The following is a 6,489-nucleotide window of genomic DNA, read 5'->3' on the forward strand; positions in this document are numbered from 1 at the left end:
TCTGTTAGTTTCCTTTTTTAAAGTAACTATTGGATGGACAAAATAAAAAATAAATAAATCATGATCATAAAATCATTACAAGGAAAAGCAGCAAATCCACATGTTTGAGACATTTTTGCTTAAAAAACAATCATCAAAATAGTTGACAATTAATTGATGATTTGATTAATTGACTAAGCGTTTCAGCTCTAATTATATGAACAGTTTTATATGCTCTTCAGCAGCTCTTTTGCCTGCACAATCATTTTTCATTTGTAAAGTAAGCTATAGCTGTGTAGTACAAAGTACTGGTAGTGTAGTTTACAGGAAATATAAAGCAGCATATAAAGTAAATACTCAAATACTCATTTTTGTTTCATTTCATGTATCATCTGTAAAACTGCAGTAACTGGTCGACCAAACAGAGAGAGGTTCTAGTGCGTGCTGCAGCCTCTGAGAGGACTATCCTTCCCCTGTCACGGCCGTGGGGAAAGTTCATTTCAAGTTCATTTAGTTTCTTGGCAACAGCTTCAGCCTCACGGCACAACACAGGCTGACACCATTGGATAAGGGGCAGAATGTCCTCCCTCACAGCACAATCAACCCCCAAATTTCAAGTATTTTCCAGCCTTTCTGTCTCATGGCAGTTTTCTAGATGTGTGTCCCCAGAGAGTCTGCTGCACAGCGAGCAGACTCTGTTTATTCTCATATGAGTCACAGTGTAAAATCAGCCAGCACACAGCCTTGTATGTGCATAGCAAGACTGGTCTAATGTAGACATGGTGCATGACCAGATCATTATCTAAAATCTGTAAATCCTGCTTGTGTTAGAACTTTATCCTGGTTTCACAGCAGTGACGTTTTTAATGATATCTTATGTGGGTAAACTATAATGACACCAACATAGTTTTTTCTATATATTCTACTGCAAATGTAAGCAATTCATAATCATGTGGGAGCAGTAGTCAGTTTCAGAAAAACAAAGAAAAGTGTGAATCATAGAGAGAAAGAAAAACAGAACAGTCGTAAAAATCCTGCTTTATTTTCTTTCAGACTGTTTTTGTCATCCAACTTCATTTCGTCTTTGTTTGTGCTTGTCATTTTAAAAGTCAGCCCCAGGGGTCTTGTTATTTCACCTCCACATATCCCAGGGCATGACGTTTCTTTCTTCTGTTTTATCAGTATTTCATTGTGTCTAATCGATTTTGTCATTTTGAAAAAAAAAGAGCTTATTATCAAATGTTCCTTATCACAGCGCTGCATTCCTGATGTTGCTGTGACTCAAACAGAGCACATAAATCAACCAGGGGACATTTGCACCCTATCATTACATGCAGTGTTCCTAGCAACACAAAGAGACAGAGAGTCTAACTAAAATTTTGACAAAAAGAACCAATTGTATTCCAACACCTTTGTCCCTGTGTGTGGCTGTTCCATTTGTTCATCACTGAGTCAAGTTTTCTCAGCTGCTGTCCTCAGCCTGTGTGTTTGTGTGTTTCACTGGGACAGCGCCCCTGCTGACTTTCCTTATCCTGCATCCCTCTGAGGCTCAGGGTGGAAATAATGGGCTGGTACTAATGAGATCCTCTTCTATTTTCCCAGCAGCCCTCGGGATCCAGGAGCTTCCCCCTGAGAGGGTGTGTGTCATTCCCACATGTGAGATCTGAGGAAGCATGACAAAGCACTTACAGCTGTGTGGTAACTGGTAGCCAGAAAGGCCGCTGTAGGTGCATGTGATTGTGTTTAGGCTGGATCTAAAAGATGGGTGCAGGTCTCTGTTTCATGGAGAAGACAGAAGCAGCAAAGGCTTATTGGGTTGGTCTTCATTACACAACAAAACCAGTTCCCATTTATTTTACTTAAGAAAGATAGGGACATACAAAACATCTTTATGCTTTATACTTACAGAAAAGGTGGTGTAACATCCCCCCCTGCTGGCTCCAAAGGTTCAATGCAACAGTTTGTTTGGCACAATGTTGTTCTAATATTGCACATGCAGTGGTGTAGTGTTCACAATTTAAAATGCATTCACACAATTTGATTTGATTTTTGGTTCTGTTTTTTTACAGAGCGGCCATGGTTTTCACACTGTGTTTCTCTGAAGATATTCCACTCCTGAATGGTTATTTGACTTTAGTTTTGCAAACCTCTTCCGTTTGAGGTATCTTATCTTCTTTGGGCACTTTGTGTATTTTAATGTCCTTATGTATACAATAGTTTTATTATTAATATGATGAGTTCACTGTAAAACCAGATAAGTTAATTGTTGTTTCTTTGTTGAAACTGATTATATTTAACACTAAATTTTGTAAGTTAACAAAACATTATTGATCAAGTATCTTTAATCATTTTAAGTGACAGACTTAATTTAGATTTTTTTATTTGTATATATATATATATATATATAAAAAAACCTATAGTGAAAGGTACTTTATCAAAATGTTTTTTAATTTACAAAATTATTTCATTGTGCTGTCTGCAATTTTTCGAGGCAGATGGCCACCCACCTAGAGCCGGGGTCTGTCCGAGGTTTCCCCCTCAAAAGGAAGTTTTTCCTTGTCGCCAAGACCTAGCTCTTGCTGGGAATTGTTGGGTCTCTGTAAATAATGTTATAAACAGTATGGTCTAGACCTACTCTATTTGAAAAGTGTCCTGAGATTACTTTTGTTATGAGTTGGAGCTAGACAAATAAAACTGAATTGAATTGAACTGAATTGATTTATATTACTTTTGTGTATGACTTAGTGAAGTTGTTGATTGCAACTGAACACCACTCGCACCTGTATGTGACAACCTGTGTGTGGGAGAAACTACAGTGGCTGCAAAACATGCAAAAAAACACCAAAGGCCCTATCTACAGGGTTTGGTAGAAACATGGCAGTTCAACATGGTGGACACTATGGATACTCTGTGGAACGAAAACACAACAATTCTTATTTTCAAGTGATTATACACTAATGGAAACATACCTTTGAATATTATATTCCATCTCTGCCAATATATCCTCTTAAATGTTACACACTGGACCTTTAATGTTTTTAATATTGGATGGAAAAGGCATGTTTTGTCTTCCATGTTTCAGACAGTGTCATCCAACTCTTCTCTGATTGGTCCAGCCTCAGAGTAGATTGCAGATCACAACCACCTGAGTGATGTGTTTCTGTCTGTACATTGTTTCTTCTGCTTTGTGATGTTTTTTTGATGATGGTTGATTTCAGTTACATCAAATGTTTATCTGTTAACTTGTATTTACTGGGAGCTGTCAGTACAGTGTGCAGATCATTTGTCTTCCTTCAGTTTGGTGTCCATCAATCCAGCGGCGGCAGCAGTTATTTGGATGTTTGTGCTCTAAATTCTGTCATGAATAGTTTTAGGAACACCTTTTGAGCGTGCACTTGTTTTGCAAATAGGGGGGAGTTTTGGTGTCTGTGTCACTTAATCCCTTTTGTTTCAAACATTGCATTAAAATGAGAAAATATCTTTCTACTGTTGCATTCACCCTGAAAAATGGGCCAGTTTAAAAAAGAAAACCCCACTTCCCCTTGTGGCATATTGCCATGCAGATTGTTTTATCTTGTGTGTCCAGGTTTTGAGATATCGGACTGTGAAACCTCTGAACGGAAGTTTGTTTGGAGTCTGTCAACAGTTTTCATTGAAGCCATTTCTTCAGGAGAAAGTAGTTCCAAAAGATAACTGTTCACAGAGAGAAAAGATAATCTCATATTTAAAATGGTACATGACAAAAGAACACAACCTCCGAATAAATAACAAGATAAATTATCTTTATTTCCACGTCTTTGTCATTTATAAAATTATGTGTCCACAATTAATATTAACAAGGCAATACAGAGAATCCTTTTAATTTCTCAGAGGTGGAACTCGGGCTCTAGAGACTTTTTACTCGTCCATACAGACAAAGAAAAGGGAAGCGTTGTTACTGATCACTCCTTCACGGTTAGTAAAGGTGGTTATTTTTTTTACAGATGGTAAAAGACTTTGAGTACCATGCTGGAAGAGTTGTCAGACCCATAAGGATTGTCAGGGGTCTCTAGAGCCTGCATCCACACCAAGCCCTTCAATGTACAGTCACAAAACTTCATAAACCAGGATTCATCACTGCTTTATCGCTCAGTGTAAACCAGACACAGTTCATTCACAAATTCTTGAACATTCTCACACCGGGTAGCCATCACTAAAATGATCAATGTCATCGTCCTTAATTAGCGTAAGCATGATTCTTGTCTATCTTAAACATGGTAACGTCATATTCTTTTCCCTACAGTAAAAGACACAAAACCCCAGCAACTGCAAAAACCAAACGGGAACAATGAAGAAACAACCTCTCTATTCTACAAAACAAAAAAAATTAGATCCTTAGATACCATGTGCTCAAAGAAAAATAAAAAACTGGTTTCTCACAAGTCTGGCTGTTGTTGATAAGTAAGTTTCATTGATGTAAGTTATCAAAAAATTAAATATCATATACTGTATAGGTTATTAGTACAGTAACATGGTTCCATGCGATAATTTTCTCATCCACTGTACAAAGTTGAGGATTCAGTAGTAAATAACAGGGCTATACAGACCTATAGTGCCTGGTGGCCAGAGTGCCAGCATGTTACAGAGCTATGGAGACCTGGGACAGGGACAGGTGGTATGCTGGTCTGGACAGAGGTGCCACATTCTCATGGTGGCGTAAAAAAACCAAAACATAATGAAGAAGTCACTGAATGTAACGGCTGTTTTATGTCAAGTTATCAAAGTAATTATTTACTTGAGATAAAATGGTATTCTGGTATAAAATGATATGGAATATTCCACCATTAAGTCTTCTCACATTGCCAAAGGTCATCAGGCTGTGATGTTCAAAGCCTCTTTTTGTGGCTGGTGATGTTTTTAATCTACTTTTTAGTGTACTTTAATTTGCTTCACCAAAGTCTGAGTGATTTCCTACTGTACAATTCCAAGAATGACCCCAGAGAGCATGTGGAACTGGAAATATGATGATGTCATGCTAACCAAGTTTAGCTAGTTATCCCCTGGAGTCTGAGAAAAAAAAACATCACCAAGCAACAAAATAGACGAATGCAACTACATACAGTCCTGTGAGCAAAAGCAGATTGGTCACTAATGCTACAGTGTTTAAGGAGGGATTTGGAAGGAAATGGAAGGAAAAATAAGCTAATCAACTGTCAATAAAGCCCAGTTCATTTAATTTAAAGAAATTGCACAGAGATCTTTGCAAAGGGAAAATTCCCTTGAAGATCTCTGTAATCAAAACGTTGCTTTATTAGACTAATTTAAATTCATTATGAGTGACTGACAGTGTGTGCCGATCCTATTTCGTGTTTTTGTTTATCCAGCACCTTCACTATGTTTTTTTTTATTTTTTATTAATATGCACACTCTTCTCTATCCCCTGTGGAAGCAACAGTAGACCAAACACACCACTGACCCCTCACCCCAGAGCACCAGGGCCCAACACGAAACCCATAATTAAGACTTAAAGACACAATCCAAATCCTGTGGGTTCATTCAGTCAAATACATTACTATTAAGTCATTATAAAACAATACCCAAGTGAGTTGCTAAAGCACTGAGAGAGCAGGAGGAGCTGAGGGAGCAGCGCAAAAAGCAGAACAAAGAGGGTTTCCCTATCAAACATGCTGCAGACCAGGTGGACATTCAGAGTCTTTAAGACCTCAAGTGATCAGAATGAATATCACTGATAGGGCGCATATGAGTGAGAGTGGTGGCCGTGGGTAATTAAAGGTTGGCGGAAACACATTCATTTCGACCACATATTCAATGTGGAGATGCAGTGGGCTGTGTAAGGCATGGATGTTAAATGTGCTTAATATATAAATGATTCATGAGCAAGTGAGACAATCAGGCAGGTTACTTGCCTATCCCTAACTTATTTACTTCAACTACATCAACTGTGCAATTCAACGACTGAAAAGCCTATCGAGTCAAATTAGACTAATTAATTCAAGTAAGGCTATACAGTATGCACACACCCTGGCGCTGGTGCAGGCTTAGAAATAACTGAATACATTAAAGGGATATCGACAACATGAAACTCCAGGACAATCAGTCTGCACAAAATGTCACGGGGCTTCATCCTGTTGTTCAGATCTACATTTAATTTAAATATTTGACAGAGAAAATTTCCAATGGCAGCACAGCAGATGGACATTAAAGTGAGGCTTAACAGGACCAGCTGGGTGGACTAGCTGACAACTGCTCTACAGGTATGCTGGTTTGGTTGCTGTTTTGACATTTTTAGTTCTTTTATTTTTGCCAAGTCTGTGAGCTGACCTCAGCTCCTCGAATTAAGAGCCGAAGGAAGCGGCCAAGCAGCGTAAAGCTATTCACACCTTTAGGTGGAGCAACATCTCTCCACAACCCTAACTAGAGAGCCCGATAACATCACGAACCCTCAGTCCCACAGCTGCCTCCTTGACACAGAGCGAGAAAGAGAGACAGAGAGAGAGAGCAAGAGAGAGA

General features: G+C 38.6%; 1 protein-coding gene across 1 annotated transcript in view; it reads right to left on the reverse strand.

The window, feature by feature from the left end:
- Nucleotides 1–6,489, reverse strand: part of atp2a3 (ATPase sarcoplasmic/endoplasmic reticulum Ca2+ transporting 3) — a 56,408-nt gene that overhangs the window by 1,789 nt on the left and 48,130 nt on the right. The gene's annotated exons all lie outside the window — the stretch shown is intronic.

Source organism: Morone saxatilis, unplaced genomic scaffold, assembly GCF_004916995.1.
Source record: "Morone saxatilis isolate NCDOM2014 unplaced genomic scaffold, NCSU_SB_2.0 Contig20, whole genome shotgun sequence".
NCBI lineage: Eukaryota > Metazoa > Chordata > Actinopteri > Moronidae > Morone > Morone saxatilis.